Source organism: Malus domestica, chromosome 15 (assembly GCF_042453785.1).
Source record: "Malus domestica chromosome 15, GDT2T_hap1".
Classification (NCBI taxonomy): Eukaryota; Viridiplantae; Streptophyta; class Magnoliopsida; order Rosales; family Rosaceae; genus Malus; species Malus domestica.
Window position 1 is genome coordinate 21697605 of NC_091675.1, and position 20191 is coordinate 21717795.

A 20191-nucleotide genomic window follows, 5' to 3' on the forward strand; every position below is an offset into this window, starting at 1 on the left:
AGTAAAATAATATGATTTGTAAAAAAAATAAATAAATCAAATCATTAACTGTTTTTCTCCCAAATCCCAAAGAAACCATAAAAACCGTTTAACTAACACATCAATAACGGCGTCGCCATCGACCGCCTTTCGAATAGTAAAGGAAAAATTAACGGCTACATTGCGATCCCTCCACACTCTCTCTCTCTCTCTCTCTCTCTCTCTCTCTCTCTCTCTCTCTCGTTCATCGGAAGACTTCCTTCTTGTCTCAGTTTTCTGTTCTCCTCTCACTCATCCCCTCCCCCCAACCCCAAACAAAAGGAAAACAGAAACCCCCACTGTCAAAATCGCAGTGACGGTGACAAGAAAGATAGTCGGCGACTCTGCGGCGGTAGAAACCGAAACAGAGCACTCTTATTTCTTCTAGGTTTTTCCCGGAAATCCCACTTTCTGTAAATTTTTCGTTCCTCTTTTTCAATTCTTTTTTCTGGGTAGGCCTTAATCTTGGAAATTTGAAAGTTTAATCAAATGGGTTTTGTTTGTTTTCCTGATTTCTTCATGGGTTTCAGTTCTCACTGATGAAGTTTGTTAATTTTCTGTGAAATTCAGATCTCTTGGAGCAGAGTAACACAGAAGAAGAAGCACTGTAATCTTGAGAAGAAGATTCGATTCTTGAATTTGAGGGGATAAAATTAAACTTCAGTTAACTTTTCTTCAATTTCTTCAACTGGGTTTTCATTTTTCGTTTTCATTTCTTCGATTTCTAAGCGAATGTTAAATTTTCTGGACATTTTTCAGGTGTCTTTTGCAGATTCTTTGCAAAGATGAATGATTTGATGACCAAATCGTTCTTAAGTTATGTGGAACTGAAGAAACAGGCGCAGAAGGACCTCGAAGCGGATCTTGATGTCGAAACAGGCGCAGGCAAACTCAACCCGTCCGGCCAAGAAAACCTCTCTCAGTTCTTCCAAGAAGTCGGAGCAATCAAGGCCGACATGGAAGAGATCACCAATCTCTTGCACGATCTCCATTGCCTGAACGAAGAGGCAAAGTCCACACACAGCGCCAATATTCTGCACGGGCTTAGAGACCGGATGGAGTCTGACACGGTTGCAGTGCTTCGGAAAGCGAAGATTATCAAGGCGAGGCTCGAAGTGCTTGATCAGTCTAATGCGATCAACAGAAAAATGTCCAATGTGTACAAGGAAGGAAGCACTGCGGATCGGACTAGAATGTCCATCACCGGTGGCTTGAGAGTCAAGTTAAGGGATCTGGTGGACAATTTTCAATATCTGATTCGGATCATAAGGAAGATCTCAAGAGAAGGTACTACAGCGCAACGGGTGATTTGCCATCCGATGAGATGATTGAAAAGATTATTTCTGGAAGCTTGAAAGTTGAGTTGTTCGAAGGGAAGACGGTACTGGATATGGGGAACAAGGTCCGACACGAGGCGGTGATTGATATCCAAGGAAGTCTGACTAAGCTTCATCAGGTGTTTCTCGACATGGCTGTTTTGGTTGAGGCACAAGGGGAAGACATTGAAAATATCGAAGAGAATGTGGCGAATGCCGGTTATTGCATCAGTGGAGGCACAAACAGTCTTCATTATGCCAGCCAGATGAAGAAGAAGAAGAAGTGGGTTTACTGGGTGTGGGCTGTGGGACTGATTATGTTGAATTGTGGCCAAGTGGCCAAGTGGACAACAAAACAAAACAACTTTCGGCTAATAAACAAACCAAAATAAAAAAAAAGGTGAAAGACATCATGATGAGGAGGCATCATGATTATGTTTGTTGAAAAGAAAAGTTGATGGTCATGATGATGTTTTTGAATTTTTTATTGGGTGATGATGATGTCTCTTTGGCTTTTTCTTAAAGAAAAGAATAAGGGTTTGGTTGGTGCAATAAGAGAAAAAAAAAGGCTCATTTTGTTTTAGAGAAGAGTGAGTAGAGAGCTGCAGAGAAAAGGAGTGCATCAGAAAAATAGAAAGGGTGCAGCAACCCTTCGTTGAAGAGAAGAAGAAAGTGCTCTTCTTTTTGTTAGCAATCATCCATCATAATTGTTGTTGTAATAGCTTTGAGCTATATGTATAGAGAAGAAATTATACATTATATTTCTTTCTCTATTTGTTTCTGTGGTGTGTGAGAGCTATTGGGTGTATTGGGTTATTTGGGTTGTGAGATTGCCAACACTTTGTAAACTCCCATTTGGTTGATAGTGGATTATTGGGTGAGCTCCTACTGCTCCGAGGACGTACTCCAGTTACACTGACTGTTGAGGAACCTCGTTAAAATCTTGGTGTTCTTTTATATTTTGTTCTTGCATTTTCATTTGATAAATTTCCTGTGGGTTAGCTTGAGTTGGTTCCAACGGTTTTGGTGCTATCCTAGCACAACAATTGGTATCAGAGCACTGGTTGCTCTTGGGTACTGTCTAGTTGCCAAAGATGTCAGACGGGCAAGATGAGAATCCTTTTGGAAGCAGCTCTGGGTTTGCAAGAACTACGGTGCAAAATGCAAAGTTCGAAGTGGAAAAGTTTGATGGCACAAACAACTTCGGGATGTGGCAATGTGAGGTCAAAGATGTGTTGGCTCAACAAGATCTACTTGCCGCTTTGGGAGAGAAGCCGGAAGTTATGTCGAAGCCGGAATGGGAGAAATTAAATTTGTGGGCTTGCTCTTCAATTCGGTTGTGCCTTGCAAAAACTCAGAAGTATTTTGTGATGCGGGAGACATTAGCAAGTGTGTTGTGGCAAAAATTGGAAGACAAGTATATGACAAAGAGTGCAGAGAACCGGCTACACTTGAAGAAAAAGCTCTACCGCTTCCAATACAAAGAAGGTACAAAAATGATTAGACACCTTGATGCTTTTAATAAGTTGATTGCCGACTTGTTAAATTTAGATGAGGATATTAAGGATGAAGATAAGGCCTTAATATTGTTGAATTCCTTGCCGGACTCTTATGAGCATTTTGTTACCACTATTATGCATGGTAAAGAAACTGTGAAATTTGAAGATGTGTCAAATGCCTTGATGAATTATGAAATGAGGCATAGAGATAAAAATCATGATGGTACCTCTGAAGCTTTATTTGTTAGAGGTAGATCATCGGAGAGAAGATCATCTTCTAGCAGAAAAAAATCACAGTCTCGACCTAGAGGAAACTCTAAAGGTAGAAAACCTTTGGAAATGGATGAATGTGCCTTTTGTCGTAATAAGGGCCATTGGAAGAAAGATTGTCCTAAATTGAAGACCAAAGGCAAAGAAAGTTCTGAAGCTAATGTTGCTGAGGTTGAAACAGATTTTTCTGATTTTGCTTTAACCACTTCCTCATCATTTGATTGTGCTACTAAGTGGGTGTTGGATATGGGTTGTACTCATCATATGACTCCTCACAAGGATTGGTTTTCAAGCTTGAAAAAGTTTGATGGTGGCGTTGTGTTCATGGGAGATGACAATCCTTGCACAACAAAAGGGATTGGTACAGTTCGTTTGAAGTTACATGATGACATGATTAAAGAGTTGACAGGTGTTCGGTATGTACCGAATTTGAAGAAAAATCTTATTTCTTTGGGTACTTTGGAATCCAAGGGTTTCAGGTTTCATTCAGATGGACAGACATTGAAAGTTACTTATGGTGCACTTGTTGTGATGAAAGCTCCTAGATGTGGCCATTTGTATTTATTGCAGGGAAGCACTGTGACAGGTGAAGCATCTGTAGTCTCTGAAAATATGGGCACATCTGATTCAGATACTACTAGATTGTGGCATATGAGATTAGGCCATGCCGGTGAGAAAGCTCTACAAGGGCTTGTGAAACAAGGTCTTCTAAAAGGTGCCATGACTTGTAAGCTTGATTTCTGTGAGCATTGTGTCTTGGGGAAGCAAACTAGAGTGAAGTTTGGTACTGCTGTACATCAGACGAAGGGCATTCTTGATTATGTGCATTTGGATGTTTGGGGTCCTACAAAGACTCCCTCTTTGAGTGGTAGACATTGGTTCGTGACCTTTGTTGATGATTATTCAAGAAGGTCTTGGGTCTACACTATGAAGCACAAGAGTGAGGTGTTAAGCATTTTCTTGGGTTGGAAGAAAATGGTTGAGAACCAGACTGGGAGAAAGATTAAGATTTTGAGATCGGATAATGGTGGTGAATACACATCCGATCCTTTCTTTAAAGTTTGCAAAGAGGAAGGAATTGTGAGACATTTCAGTGTTCGGGGAACTCCACAACAAAATGGAGTTGCAGAAAGATTGAATCGAACCTTGCTTGAGAAGGTTAGATGTATGTTGTCTCAGTCGGGTTTAAGCAAGTCATTTTGGGCAGAAGCAGTTAATTATGCATGTCACATCATCAACCGGTTACCCTCAGCTGCTATTCAGGGTAAGACACCAATGGAGGTATGGATTGGAAAATCTTCTTCTGATTATGACTATATCCGTATTTTTGGTTCACCTGCTTATTTTCATGTGACTGAAAATAAACTTGATCCTAAAGCCAAAAAGGCTATCTTTCTTGGTTTTAGTAGTGGTGTCAAAGGTTACAGGTTGTGGTGCCCAGAGATGAAAAAACTTGTAATCAGCAGAGATGTGACATTTGATGAAGAAAGTATGTTCAAAGACTCTGAGAAAAATGTGAAAGATGTCCAACAGGTGGAGCTTGAGAAAGTTGCCTCTGGTACTTCAAATCTTATTTCCGCTGATGTCGAAGCCACTACAAGTGAAGAAGTTGGAGACCATGAGGATGTTGAAGAAGTTGAACTTGAAGATTCTATTCAAGTTGAAGAGCAAGTTTCACCTCAAGAGTCTATTGCCAAGAACAGAGGAAAGAGACAAATTACCAAGCCAGCTCGGTATGGTGATTATGTTGCTTTTGCTCTTCCTATTATCACTGAAGAGATTCCATCCAATTTTGAGGAAGCTATTGAGAGTGAGGAGAAGAATAGGTGGTGCAATGCCATGGGTGATGAGATGAATTCTCTCTTGAAGAACAAGACTTGGGAGTTAGCTAAATTGCCTAAGGGCAAGAAAGCTATTGGGTGCAAATGGGTGTATGCCAAGAAGGAAGATGCTGATGAGAAAAGCAATGTGAGATTTAAAGCAAGATTAGTTGCTAAAGGGTATGCACAAAAGGAGGGCATTGACTACAATGAAATCTTTTCTCCGGTTGTGAAGCACTCCTCAATTCGTATTATGTTAGCTCTTGTTGCACAATATGATCTTGAGCTTGTGCAACTCGATGTGAAGACGGCTTTCTTACATGGTGATTTGAATGAAGAGATCTATATGTGTCAACCGGATGGGTATATAGTGAAAGGGAAGGAAAATTTGTTTTGCAAATTGAAGAAATCGCTTTATGGCTTGAAGCAATCTCCAAGGCAATGGTATTTGAGGTTTGATAAATTTATGAGAGGCCAAAATTATTCTAGAAGTCAATATGATCATTGTGTGTACTTCAAGAAGTTGCAAGATGGGTCTTTCATTTATTTATTGATATATGTTGATGATATGTTGATTGCCTCAAAGAATGTTGAAGAAACAAATGAAGAATGAGTTTGAGATGAAGGATCTTGGTGAAGCAAAGAAGATCCTTGGCATGGAGATCACTAGAGATAGAGAGAAGGGTTTGGTAAGTTTGAATCAAAGATAATACCTTGAGAAGTTGATTCGGAAGTTTGGAGTTCATGATTCAACCAAACCGGTTAGTACCCCTTTGGCTCCTCATTTTAAATTGAGTTATCTACAATGTCCTAAAAATGATAAAGAGAAGCTGCAAATGAAAAATATACCATATGCAAATTTGGTTGGTAGTTTGATGTATGCAATGGTATGCTCTAGACCGGATATTGCTCATGCAGTTGGCATGGTGAGTCGATATATGCATAATCCAGGTAAAGAGCATTGGCAAGCAGCTAAGTGGATATTGAGGTATCTCCATGGTACTCGAGATGTTGGTTTATGCTTTGAGAGAGATGACTCTGGTATTGGTCATTTTGCAGTTGGTTATGTTGATTCAGATTATGCAGGTGATCTGGATGGAAGGAAGTCTACTACAGGCTATGTGTTTACTATGGCTAAAGGGCCAGTTTGTTGGAGGTCCATTTTGCAGTCGTCTGTTGCCTTGTCTACTACAGAGGCTGAATATATGGCAGTTGCTGAAGCTATAAAGGAGGCCATTTGGATACATGGGCTGATTAGAGATTTGGGGGTTGATCAGAAGCAGGTGGAGGTACATTGTGATAGTCAGAGTGCCATTTATTTGGCTAAGTATCAGGTTCATCATGCGAGGACCAAGCACATAGATGTGCGTTATCACTTTGTTCGTGAAATTGTTGGTGAAGGGGAAATCATTCTCCAGAAGATTCCAACTAAAGACAACCCCGCTGATATGTTGACTAAGGTTGTTGGTGTAGCCAAGTTTGTTCACTGTTTGAACTTGGCTTACATTATGCCTATATAAAGAAGGCGTTGAGCAGTAGGAGTTTTGGAGCATTTGGCTCGGTATGAGTTGTTCTCTTGCTAGTGTTTGGGAGTGATGTTGTGTGTTAATTGTGTTGGTTGGCTTATCATGGCGTTTTTCGAAACTTGGCCAAGGTGGAGATTGTTGAATTGTGGCCAAGTGGCCAAGTGGACAACAAAACAAAACAACTTTCGGCTAATAAACAAACCAAAATAAAAAAAAAGGTGAAAGACATCATGATGAGGAGGCATCATGATTATGTTTGTTGAAAAGAAAAGTTGATGGTCATGATGATGTTTTTGAATTTTTTATTGGGTGATGATGATGTCTCTTTGGTTTTTTCTTAAAGAAAAGAATAAGGGTTCGGTTGGTGCAATAAGAGAAAAAAAAAAGGCTCATTTTGTTTTAGAGAAGAGTGAGTAGAGAGCTGCAGAGAAAAGGAGTGCATCAGAAAAATAGAAAGGGTGCAGCAACCCTTCGTTGAAGAGAAGAAGAAAGTGCTCTTCTTTTTGTTAGCAATCATCCATCATAATTGTTGTTGTAATAGCTTTGAGCTATATGTATAGAGAAGAAATTATACATTATATTTCTTTCTCTATTTGTTTCTGTGGTGTGTGAGAGCTATTGGGTGTATTGGGTTATTTGGGTTGTGAGATTGCCAACACTTTGTAAACTCCCATTTGGTTGATAGTGGATTATTGGGTGAGCTCCTACTGCTCCGAGGACGTACTCCAGTTACACTGACTGTTGAGGAACCTCGTTAAAATCTTGGTGTTCTTTTATATTTTGTTCTTGCATTTTCATTTGATAAATTTCCTGTGGGTTAGCTTGAGTTGGTTCCAACGATTTTGGTGCTATCCTAGCACAACAGATTATACTAATGGTTTGCATTATTTCGATGTTCGCCTCATGATTAGAACGGAGTCGGTACAATTTAGGGTTTAGTCCTGTGAATGCATGTCTTTAGTGAGCTTTCTGAGCTCATAGAGTACTTTTCTTGACGCGTTTTGTGGTTCTGTTAATCGACAGAAATGTTAATGAGAACTAGACTTGATTTATTGATTTTTTTTTTTTTCACATTGGTTAATTCAGTTTTTGCTTTGTTCTAGTGAATTTGTTTAAGAAACTCATGCTCAATCTCGCACTTTTTTGTAGTGCAATGCCAGATTTTTCTAGAGAGAGAGAGAGAGAGGGGATATACAGGATCGATCATCCATTATTGATGAGCTTCGATTGTTTTGTAGCTTAATAGCTTTGTGTAACAACAATAGAAGACTCGAAAGCAAAGATGATACATTATTTTTACAAAATTGAATAACGGGGACTAGGCACTCTTCAATTAATGCTAAGATGTTGCGTAGCAGTCCACGTATTACCAGGCTCTAGCTGTACGTTTCCAATCTGATATGGGCATGAAGAGAGAGAGAGAGAGAGATTATGTTTGAGTTAGAATCGGTACACACATTAGATCAAAAAACAAAAAATATAATCGGTATACAGTTCGTAGTACACGAGGAAGAATATCTAAAGATCGTTCAATAGAAATAGCATCTCATTGCTGACTGATGATGGCAACGTATATCGATTAATGGACACCTTAAGCTTAACAGAGAAATAGAACCACTCAGTAGTTAGTCGAGTTCCCTGTTTGGATACATCAGCATTTTTAGCAGGCAGTATCCCATAGACAATTTCAATTTTGATCAAGTTCAGTCAGTATCAAAGAAACAGGGAAGTTATTACCTTTGCATTTTCGACACAAACAAAATCTTTGTAGCATGCTTCCATTGTCAGATATGGGTTCCACAAAACAGCATCTGTCCAACTACATAGAGAAAAAGCATAGGGGAGTCAAACAAGTGGAACGGAGAAAAAAATTTACCAAACAAATCAAATTAAGATTTAGACTTACTTTGTGTTCTTGATGGATATTACATCACCTAAGCCATTATCAAGATGTAACTCATTAGGGACATCCAGGTATACGCAATCCACGAATCCAGGAAAAGTGATCACATCCCTGTGTCATTAAGATACCAATCAGAAATGCCCAGCAATCTGTGCCGCAAGATTTCAAAAAATAGTGCTGAAAAGTGACTAAGCTATGACAAAAGCATTTTATTTATTAAAACCTACTGCCCTAATCAAACCTTATTTACCCAGCCAATAAACTGAGGAAAGCATTGAACTCATTTCACTTTTTTCATGTGATAAAAGCATGTGAAGAAAATGATACGCGCCTTTCTTCCTTCCCCTCCAGTGGATTCTTGGGATCAGGATCTTTATTTAGTGTTTTGCATCCTTTCAAACCGTTAACTGATGCCCCTTGTACAGCGGCCTGCATGATAAAGGTTAAATGATAATTTAGTTATGCCAGAATGATGACTGAACCCCTGAGCATAAAATAATTGTACTTACGCGGAAGTATGTATGCAATGCGGTGCTGCATGAAAATGGTTTGCTGTCTATTTTTAATTACAAGTTCAGTGGAAAGGCTCTTTGTTTGCAAAGTGACCTGCAACCATTGAAACACATTAGAAGTTTTGTCCAATCCAGGTTATGGAAAATGCAATATCATATGGAGTCAATAAAATTATGACCACAACTACCATTTTATACATGTGGTGTAACATAGTATTGTTGTGTAGTAGATGTGCATGCCAAGGGAGCTAGACAATTATCATTTTCATAGAGGGATATGTGCAACTGACCTTGTACAAAGCTTGAAAGCTGAAATCCCACATGGAGCGACTGCATTCACCTTCCTTTAGTTCTAAAGTTATGGTAGGATCTCCTTGCACATTTTCAGAATCAATGACGGACCAATCCAGATTTCTTGCAAATCCGTGCTGTTAATTGAAAGCCTCAGAACAATAGCGAAAACCGAACAATGCAGTCATGTATAGCCAAAACAAAGATCTGGATCTCCATACGAGAATCTTTGATGGAAGCAACGTCACTAGACTTGCTACTACAATATCACATCAGGCAATGTGGTTTGTAAAATTTATCAAGAAATCAATCAACCTACCATTAAACTTCAAATCCTAGTAGCCTATATACAAATATCCATCAACTGCCATCTCCCGGGTTTTAAGTGTTTAGGTTTCCAACTCTGGCACTCATCAGAACGGAGTATCTGCTGCTAGCTCCCTAATATCAATTTAACTTGTAACATTAAAGACTGAATGAAGACAATAGTATAGAAACAGAATTAGAGGATTGTACCTGCTGCATAGGGCCTGGTCCAAACTGTGGAAAACAATGTGGAACGCCTCCACTATCCCAAGAGAGAATAGTCAGTATCTCGAAGAAAATTCCGAGCTTTCAGGAAAAATGATTATTCAAAGGCACATGCTTAACAAACAAATCAAAGGAATTTCAGACCCTTTTGAAACATACAAGACACAACGAGACGAAACCACATTTGATATTTCTAAACTAAACCAAGCAACTTGTGAATGATCATTTCCAATATTCTCATCGTAGTAAACATAACTAAGTCAATAGGTGGCTCAAACCCAAACAGATACATCAAGAACTTAAGCTTATTGCCTTCAACAACAACAACAACAACAAAGCCTTTTCCCACTAAGTGGGGTCGGCTATATGAATCCTAGAACGCCATTGCGCTCGGTTTTGTGTCATGTCCTCCGTTAGATCCAAGTACTCTAAGTCTTTTCTTAGAGTCTCTTCCAAAGTTTTCCTAGGTCTTCCTCTACCCCTTCGGCCCTGAACCTCTGTCCCGTAGTCACATCTTCGAACCGGAGCGTCAGTCGGCCTTCTTTGCACATGTCCAAATCACCGGAACCGATTTTCTCTCATCTTTCCTTCAATTTCGGCTACTCCTACTTTACCTCGGATATCCTCATTCTCAATCTTATCGTTTCTCGTGTGCCCACACATCCCACGAAGCATCCTCATCTCTGCTACACCCATTTTGTGTACGTGTTGATGTTTCACCGCCCAACATTCTGTGCCATACAACATCGTTGGCCTTATTGCCGTCTTATAAAATTTTCCCTTGAGCTTCAGTGGCCTACGACGGTCACACAACATGCTGGATGCACTCTTACACTTCATCCATCCAGCTCGTATTCTATGGTTGAGATCTCCATCTAATTCTCCGTTCTCTTGTAAGATAGATCCTAGGTAGCGAAAACGGTCGTTTTTTGTGATCTTCGCTAAATTGCTCCGGTCATTAGTGTGGATAAGTATATAAATGGATAGAGATAGGAAAGCAAACACAAGATGTACGTGGTTCACCCAGATTGGCTACGTCCACGGAATAAAAGAGTTCTCATTAATTGTGAAGGGTTTACACAAGTACATAGGTTCAAGCTCTCCTTTAGTGAGTACAAGTGAATGATTTAGTACAAATGACATTAGAGTACAAATGACATTAGGAAATATTGTGGGAGAATGATCTCGTAATCACGAAACTTCTAAGTATCGGAGTGTGGTATCATCTTGACTTGCCTTATCTGTCTCATAGGTAGATGTGGCAGCTTCTCTGGAAGTACTCTTCCTCCATCCAGGGGTGGTATCTTTAACTGGTGGAGATGCACAAGGTAATGTATCAATTTCACTTGAAGCTTACTTGTAGTTTCAGGCTTGGTCAAGCGCGATACAAACCATGTAGTAGGAGTCCCCCAAGTCGCCGAGCTAGGGGATTTGCTGAAAGAGGTGACAGACAAGGTAAGCAATCAGAGCTCCGGCTGATTATTCACCTTCTCCCCATCTTGCAGCAGCATGAAGGATAAAGAGAAGAAAAATGAGAAGAGATGATATGGGATACTTTTGCTTTTGAAGAAGTAACTTTCCACAGGCTTATTCTTGAACTGAGCTGGAGGGTTTTCTGGTTTCCTCCAGAGTATAAGGCCGACTGAAGAATTTGAGGGTCAAAACAAGTCCATCAAATCTAGAGTACGTTCGACCCTGCTGATATGGGATACTTTTGCTTTTGACAGAGTAATGGATGGATCGGCACGTGTGCTGTTACGCTTGTCTCCACATGCTTCCTTGTATCCTTCGCACTTGCCCTATCTGTTCCTCAAGCAGATGCGGTATCTTCCCTGGCAACATAAGATGTTGAAGATGAGTACTCGAGAGCAATGCCAGGTAAGTAATCAGGTAAGGGGTTCCAGGCTGTCAGTTCCTGGCTGGGAGCTTGATTTCAAGTGCTGACTGATTGCTCTCTTTCTCCTTGTCTTGCAGGTAAAAACAAGGCCAAAGGAAAAGACAGGGAAAAAGCATGATATGGGATACTCTTGGTTTTAACCCTGATGATATGAGATATTCTTGCTCTAGTATAGCTTGTTTGCAGAGGTATTATCGGGGGGAAAGAAAGTTGAATATTTCGAAAGGCTTCGTTGGGAGTGCCCTCTCAGATATGAGGAAGGGTTGAGCATTTTTGCAGGTCTGCCTGTCCGTTGGGGATGGAGGTCGACATATATAGGAGTCTCCCTAACAACAAGTAGTAATGCTATTCCTTTACCCTGCTTGGTCATAGCACGGTAGTGGGAGCTGCCAGCTTCACATGTTTTAACTTTGTCAGAGCACTTTGAAAAAGTGGTATATGGTATCTGGCTCTCGAGATTCGGAGAACGATGCTTCTTCGATTTTTGAGAAAGCAATCATGGTGGGGGTCTGGCTCTCGAGATTCGGGGAGCAATGTCTCTTCGATTTTTGAGAAAGTAATCATGTTGGGAGTCTGGCTCTCGAGATTCGGAAGGCGGTGCCTCTTCGATTTTGGAGTAAGCAATCTTGTTGGGAGTGATTTCTCGGATGTGAGTAAAGGTTGGGCATGTTTGCTAGTCTACCTTGCCACGAAGCACGGAGGTTGACACACAGGGACTTTCCAATTATCCAGCAGTGGTACTGTTCCTTTACCCTTGTGGGTAATAATATGGTAGCTAGACCTTCAAAATTTATGTGTCTAAACTTTGTTAGTGCTGTTTCTTTGCTATTCTTTTACCTTTCTTGGTCAGAGCGATGTAGTGGGAGCTGCAAGCTTCACGTGCTCAACTTTGGCAGAGACTTTGACAAAGTTATCTGTGGTACCCATGAGCTATTGTTGCGTGTGGGAAGTGGGTGATTGAACAGTAAGATTCATGTGCTTTCTACTTCACCAGAAGTCTTCGACAGAATGCCCATAATTTCCGCAAAGCTGAGTGTGCGTGTGACAGGTGCTGACAAGGCTAGAAAAGAAGGTGCCTCTTCGATTTCTGAAATCGGCCCTCGTGGTCTCTGAGCAGCCCAGCTTTTGAGAAAGCGAGCGCCTCTTCGATTGATTCGGAGAACGATGCCTCTTCGATTTTTGAGAAAGCAATCATGCTGGGGGTCTGGCTCTCGAGATTCGGGGAGCAGTGTCTCTTCGATTTTTGAGAAAGTAATCATGTTGGGAGTCTGGCTCTCGAGATTCGGAGGGCGGTGCCTCTTCGATTTTGGAGCAAGCAATCTTGTTGGGAGTGTTTTCTCGAATGTGAGTAAAGGTTGGGCATGTTTGCTAGTCTACCTTGCCACGAAGCACAGAGGTTGACACACAGGGACTTTCCAATTATCCAGCAATGGTGTTCCTTTACCCTCTCTTCGATTTTTGAGAAAGTAGTCATGTTGGGAGTCTGGCTCTCGAGATTCGGAGGACGGTGCCTCTTCGATTTTGGAGCAAGCAATCTTATTGGGAGTGTTTTCTCGAATGTGAGTAAAGGTTGGGCATGTTTGCTAGTCTACCTTGCCACGAGGCACAGAGGTTGACACACAGGGACTTTCCAATTATCCAACAGTGGTACTGTTCCTTTACCCTTGTGGGTAATAATATGGTAGCTAGACCTTCAAAATTTATGGGTCTAAACTTTGTTAGTGCTGTTTCTTTGCTATTCTTTTACCCTTCTTGGTCAGAGCGATGTAGTGGGAGCTGCAAGCTTCACGTGCTCAACTTTGGCAGAGAACTTTGGCAAAGTTATCTGTGGTACCTATGAGCTATTGCTGCGTGTGGGAAGTGGGTGATTGGACAGTAAGATTCATGTGTTTTCTACTTCTCCAGAAGTCTTCGACAGAATACCCATAATTTCCGCAAAGCTGAGTGTGCGTGTGACAGGTGCTGACAAGGCTGGAAAAGTAGGTGCCTCTTCGATTTCTGAGATCGGCCCTCGTGGTCTCTGAGAAGCCCAGCTTTTGAGGAAGCGAGCGCCTCGTCGATTTCTGAGATCGGCTTTCGTGGTCTTTGAGCAGCCCAACTTTTGAGAAAGCAAACACCTCTTTGATTTATGAGATCAACCCTCGTGGTCTCTAAGCAGCCCAGCTTTTGAGAAAGCAAACGCCTCTTTGATTTCTGAGCAGGCGCCTCTTCGATGTCTGAAGCTCCGTCGAGGGCAGCTTTTTATAGGGGCTGGCATTAAGTTCCAAAGCACACTTGAATCTCCACCAGTAGAAGCTCCATTCTTGCACTTCTAAGATCTTGATTTGTCCGACCTCTTCTCTCTTCAATACCTTTGAAAATGTCTGGCCCCTCCGACCGTCGTTTTGACTTGAACCTTGTTGAAGAGGCAGCCCCGCCTTCTCCAGACAACATATGGCGCCCATCCTTCGTCTCCCCTACTGGTCCTCTTACCGTTGGGGATTCCGTGATGAAGAATGATATGACCGCTGCGGTGGTGGCCAGGAACCTTCTCACTCCCAAAGATAACAGACTACTTTCCAAACGGTCTGATGAGTTAGCTGTTAAGGATTCACTGGCTCTCAGTGTTCAGTATGCAGGTTCTGTGTCTAATATGGCCCAACGCCTATTTGCTCGAACCCGCCAAGTTGAATCATTGGCGGCCGAAGTGATGAGTCTCAAACAGGAGATTAGAGGGCTCAAGCATGAGAATAAACAGTTGCACCGGCTCGCACATGACTATGCTACAAACATGAAGAGGAAGCTTGACCAGATGAAGGAAACTGATGGTCAGGTTTTACTTTATCATTAGAGATTTGTGGGTTTGTTCCAAAGGCATTTATTGCCTTCGTCTTCTGGGGCTGTACCGCGTAATGAAGCTCCAAATGATCAACCTTTGATGCCTCCTCCTTCTAGGGTTCTGTCCAGTACTGAGGCTCCGAATGATCCCCCTCCGATGCCTTCTCTTTCTGGGGCTCTACCGACTGCTGAGACTTCTCCTAAGCAACCTTTGTGAAGGCTCCATCTTGTTTGTTTATTTTGACTCATGTATATGTACATATTTGTAGCTTATCGGGGATATCAATAAATAAGTTTTCCTTTATTTCAACGTATTGTGTTAAATACACCAAAGCCTTCTTCGCTAAGTTCTTTGAATTTTCTTTTGTTGAAGCTTGTATGTTGAAGCTTTCTGAGTGGAGCATGTAGGTTGGGGTAGTGTTCCCTTAATTTTTCGAGTGAGGAAAACTTCTCGGTTGGAGACTTGGAAAATCCAAGTCACTGAGTGGGATCGGCTATATGAATCTTAGAACGCCATTGTGCTCGGTCCTGTGTCATGTCCTTCGTTAGATCCAAGTACTCTAAGTCTTTTCTTAGAGTCTCTTCCAAAGTTTTCCTAGGTCTTCCTCTACCCCTTCGGCCCTGAACCTCTGTCCCATAGTCGCATCTTCTAATTGGAGCGTCAGTAGGCCTTCTTTGCACATGTCCAAACCACCGTAACCGATTTTCTCTCATCTTTCCTTCAATTTCGGCTACTCCTACTTTACCCCGGATATCCTCATTCCTAATCTTATCATTTCTCGTGTGCCCACACATCCAACGAAGCATCCTCATCTCCGCTACACCCATTTTGTGTACGTGTTGATGCTTCACCGCCCAACATTCTGTGCCATACAGCATCGCCGGCCTTATTGCCGTCCTATAAAATTTTCCCTTGAGCTTCAGTGGCATACGGCGGTCACACAACACGCCAGATGCACTCTTCCACTTCATCCATCCAGCTTGTATTCTATGGTTGAGATCTCCATCTAATTCTCCGTTCTTTTGCAAGATAGATCATAGGTAACGAAAACGGTCGCTCTTTGGTATTTCTTGATCTCCGATCCTCACCCCTAACTCGTTTTGGCCTCCATCTGCACTGAACTTGCACTCCATATATTCTATCTTTGATCGGCTTAGGCGAAGACCTTTAGATTCCAACACTTCTCTCCAAAGGTTAAGCTTTGCATTTACCCCTTCCTGAGTTTCATCTATCAATACTATATCGTCTGCGAAAAGCATACACCAAGGAATATCATCTTGAATATGTCCTGTTAACTCATCCATTACCAACGCAAAAAGGTAAGGACTTAAGGATGAGCCTTGATGTAATCCTACAGTTATGGGAAAGCTTTCGGTTTGTCCTTCATGAGTTCTTACGGCAGTCTTTGCTCCTTCATACATATCCTTTATAGCTTGGATATATGCTACTCGTACTCCTTTCTTCTCTAAGATCCTCCAAAGAATGTCTCTTGGGACCCTATCATACGCTTTTTCCAAATCTATAAAGACCATGTGTAAATCCTTTTTCCCATCTCTATATCTTTCCATCAATCTTCGTAAGAGATAGATTGCCTCCATGGTTGAGCGCCCTGGCATGAACCCGAATTGGTTGTCCGAAACCCGTGTCTCTTGCCTCAATCTATGCTCAATGACTCTCTCCCAGAGCTTCATTGTATGACTCATTAACTTAATACCTCTATAGTTCATGCAATTTTGTACGTCGCCCTTATTCTTGTAGATAGGCACCAAAGTGCTCGTTCGCCACTCATTTGGCATCTTCTTCGTTTTCAAAATCCTATTGAAAAGGTCAGTGAGCCATGTTATACCTGTCTCTCCCAAAACTTTCCACACTTCGATTGGTATATCGTCTGGGCCTATTGCTTTTCTATGCTTCATCTTCTTCAAAGCTACAACCACTTCTTCCTTCCGGATTCGACGATAAAAAGAGTAGTTTCTACACTCTTCTGAGTTACTCAACTCCCCTAAAGAAGCACTCCTTTCATGTCTTTCATTGAAAAGATTATGAAAATAACCTCTCCATCTGTCTTTAACCGCGTTCTCTGTAGCAAGAACCTTTCCATCCTCATCCTTGATGCACCTCACTTGGTTTAGGTCCCTTGTCTTCTTTTCCCTTGCTCTAGCTAGTTTATAGATATCCAACTCTCCTTCTTTGGTATCTAGTCGTTTATACATATCGTCGTAAGCCGCTAACTTAGCTTCTCTGACCGCTTTCTTCGCCTCTTGCTTCGCTTTTCTATACCTTTCACCATTTTCATCGGTCATCTCCTTGTATAAGGCTTTACAACATTCCTTCTTAGCCTTCACCTTTGTTTGTACCTCCTCATTCCACCACCAAGATTCCTTTTGGTGTGGGGCAAAGCCCTTGGACTCTCCTAATACCTCTTTTGCTACTTTTCGGATACAACTAGCCATGGAATCCCACATTTGGCTAGCTTCCCCCTCTCTATCCCACACACATTGGGTGATTACCTTCTCTTTGAAAATGGCTTGTTTTTCTTCTTTTAGATTCCACCATCTAGTCCTTGGGCACTTCCAAGTCTTGTTCTTTTGTCTCCCTCTTTTGATATGTACATCCATCACCAACAAGCGATGTTGATTAGCCACGCTCTCTCCTGGTATAACTTTGCAGTCCTTACAAGTTATACGATCCCCTTTCCTCATTAGAAGAAAATCTATTTGTGTTTTTGACGACCCACTCTTGTAGGTGATCACATGTTCTTCTCTCTTCTTAAAGAAGGTGTTGGCTAAGAAGAGATCATATGCCATTGCAAAAACCAATATAGCTTCCCCATCCTCGTTTCTCTCCCCAAAACCATGGCCACCATGAAAACCTCCATAGTTGCCTGTCTCCCTGCCCACGTGTCCATTTAGATCTCCTCCTATAAATAACTTCTCCGTCTGAGCAATTCCTTGCACCAAGTCTCCAAGGTCTTCCCAAAATTTCTCCTTCGAACTCATATCCAACCCTACTTGAGGTGCGTACGCACTAATCACATTGATAAGTTCTTGTCCTATTACAATCTTGATTGCCATGATTCTATCTCCTACCCTCTTGACATCTACAACATCTTGTGTCAAGGTCTTGTCCACGATGATGCCAACACCGTTTCTCGTTCTATTTGTGCCCGAATACCAAAGTTTAAACCCTGAGTTTTCTAGATCCTTTGCCTTACTACCAACCCACTTAGTTTCTTGTAGGCACATAATATTTATCCTTCTCCTCACCATAACTTCCACTACTTCCATAGATTTTCCCGTTAAGGTTCCTATATTCCACGTTCCTAAACGCATTTTGCTCTCTTGAACTCTATCCTTCTGTCCTAGCTTCTTCACCCTCCCTCGTCTAATAGGATCAAAGTACTTCTTTTGTGTGTCCCGTGTAAAGTTGATAGGAGCATATGCTCCCAAACAACTTTGAGTGGAGTCGTTCGAAAAGAAGTTTCTACGGCCCCCTTGCTCATTTAACACTGCATCCGGGTGCCGATGGAGATACAGCGACCCTTGCTCACTTATCACTGTGCTCGGGCCACACAGCGCGCCACTTACGGGTGACGCCCTAGCTTTAGCGCGATTTTGTTCTGGATTCATTTTCATAAGGATTCGACGTGATCATGGAGTGCCGGCTGTCGACTACCTGACGCCCTCCCCCTCGAATACCCGAAAAATGAACCCACGAATTCGAAAACAACCTGATTGGTTTCTTCTTGTTGAACACCGCATCAGGTCGAACAAAAAGGAGGTCTCTCCCATTTGGGACTTTCCATGAAGTAATAACACGACCATATAAATATGCATCTGCCTCACTGCAAGCATCAAAACTCATCAACCCATAAAATAATTTCAATAAAAAATTCAAATTTCCGTTTCCAAATGCAAATTCAACCACAACCCACGAAGTCAACACAATGTACCTGCCGCCGGCGCTGGTCAAAACAACCTTTGGCAATTTCTCTTCTCCCTCTGCAAATTTCACCCCCGCAGTGGCGAGCTCTTTGCTGGCGGGGCCGCTTGCAACAGCCATCACGGACTACGGGGAAGATGCTTTTGCGGGGACCAGTTAGAGATGGCTCCTATCCTTTGCAAAGCTCTACTTCCAATGCTATTGTTTCTTCCCGTTCTCCATCAGCATTTGTCAGTTTTCAAGCTCCAGTGAAGACTTGGCATAGTCGATTGGGTCATCCCTCCTCTACTATTTTTCGCAAAGTACTTTCTGGTAATAAACTTGCACTGCAAGGTAAATCCTTCGTTGATTTCTTCTGCTCGGATTGTGCTATAGCTAGAAACCATAAACTACCCTTTCACCCTGCTGGTTCATCTACTTCCCATAGTCTAGCTTTGCTTCATTGTGATGTATGGGGACCTGCCCCTGTTACTTCTGTGAGTGGTTTTCAGTATTATCTGTTGTTAGTCGATGATTACACCAAATATAGTTGGTTCTTTCCTTTGAGAAGAAAATCTGAGGTGTATTCTACCTTTGTAACTTTCAAGAACTATGTGGAAAAATCTGTTGGAAATCAAATAAAGGCTATACGTTCTGATTCAGGGGGTGAATTCACTAGTGCTTATTTTCAGTCTTACCTTAATTTGCATGGCATTTCTCATCAGTTCAGTTGCCCACATACGCCTGAACAGAATGGCTGTGTAGAACGCAAACATCGACATCTTGTAGAGACAGCCATAACATTGTTAGTTGCATCTCATGTTCCTCAAGTCTATTGGGTTGAAGCTCTATCCACTGCTATATACTTGATTAATCGGTTGCCCATTTCTGGTCTTGTGAAATCTCCATGGGAGTTACTATTTCATTCCTTCCCCGATTATACTCGGTTAAAGGTTTTTGGGTGCAGCTGTTACCCCTGGTTAAAACCTTATGTCACTTTTAAACTAGATGGCAAAAGCAAGCAGTGTGTTTTTCTTGGGTATAGTTTACAACATAAGGGTTATCGGTGTTTGGACATGGCTACTGACAGGGTATACATCTCTCGACATGTCTTATTTGATGAGAAGTCTTTTCCTTTTACTGCCAAGCTCGCTTCACCTTCTCATTCTATCCCTCTTGTTTCTCCTGCTTTTGACCTACATTTTCCCCTGTCCACCTCACCCTCTGTTTTACCCAGTTCTCAATCTATCAGTCATCTTCCCCATGCTCCTACCTCTAGTGACCCTGTCTCCTCCCCTACTTTCAGCCCTTTACCTTCTCCCTCCTCTCCATCTTTACCTGTTCAAAACATTCATCCTATGGTTACTCGATCCAAAAATGGCATTTTTAAGCCTAAAGCCTACACCGCTACCAAACACCCTTTATCCTCCTCCATTGATTATGTTCCCACAACCTACACTCAGGCCTCTAAATTTGTTGAGTGGCGAGCAGCCATGCAGGCTGAATTCAATGCCCTCCAATCAACTGGAACCTGGATTTTGGTTCATTCTTCTTCCTTCCAGAATGTTGTCGGTTGTAAGTGGGTGTTTAGAATCAAGAAGAAGCCTGATGGAACTATTGACAGGTATAAAGCCCGGCTTGTTGCCAAGGGTTTTCAGCAAAAAGAAGGTTTGGACTATCAAGAAACCTTTAGTCCTGTGGCAAAACCTGTTACTATCATAATTTTGTTAACTTTTGTTGTCCACTTCAACTGGTTTCTGCATCAACTTGATATTAGCAACGATTTCCTTTATGGTGATTTAAAAGAAGAAGTATTCATGCATCAGCCACCTGGTTTCAGTGATCCAAATTTTCCAAATCATGTGTGTC

At 41.8% G+C, this 20191-nt stretch overlaps 2 pseudogenes; one reads left to right on the forward strand and one right to left on the reverse strand.

Annotated features, from left to right (window-relative positions):
* Positions 1–268: 268 nt before the first annotated feature.
* Positions 269–2218, forward strand: LOC103401193 (syntaxin-112-like; annotated as a pseudogene).
* Positions 2219–7641: 5423 nt separating this feature from the next.
* Positions 7642–18534, reverse strand: LOC103401191 (putative glucose-6-phosphate 1-epimerase; annotated as a pseudogene).
* Positions 18535–20191: the final 1657 nt, after the last annotated feature.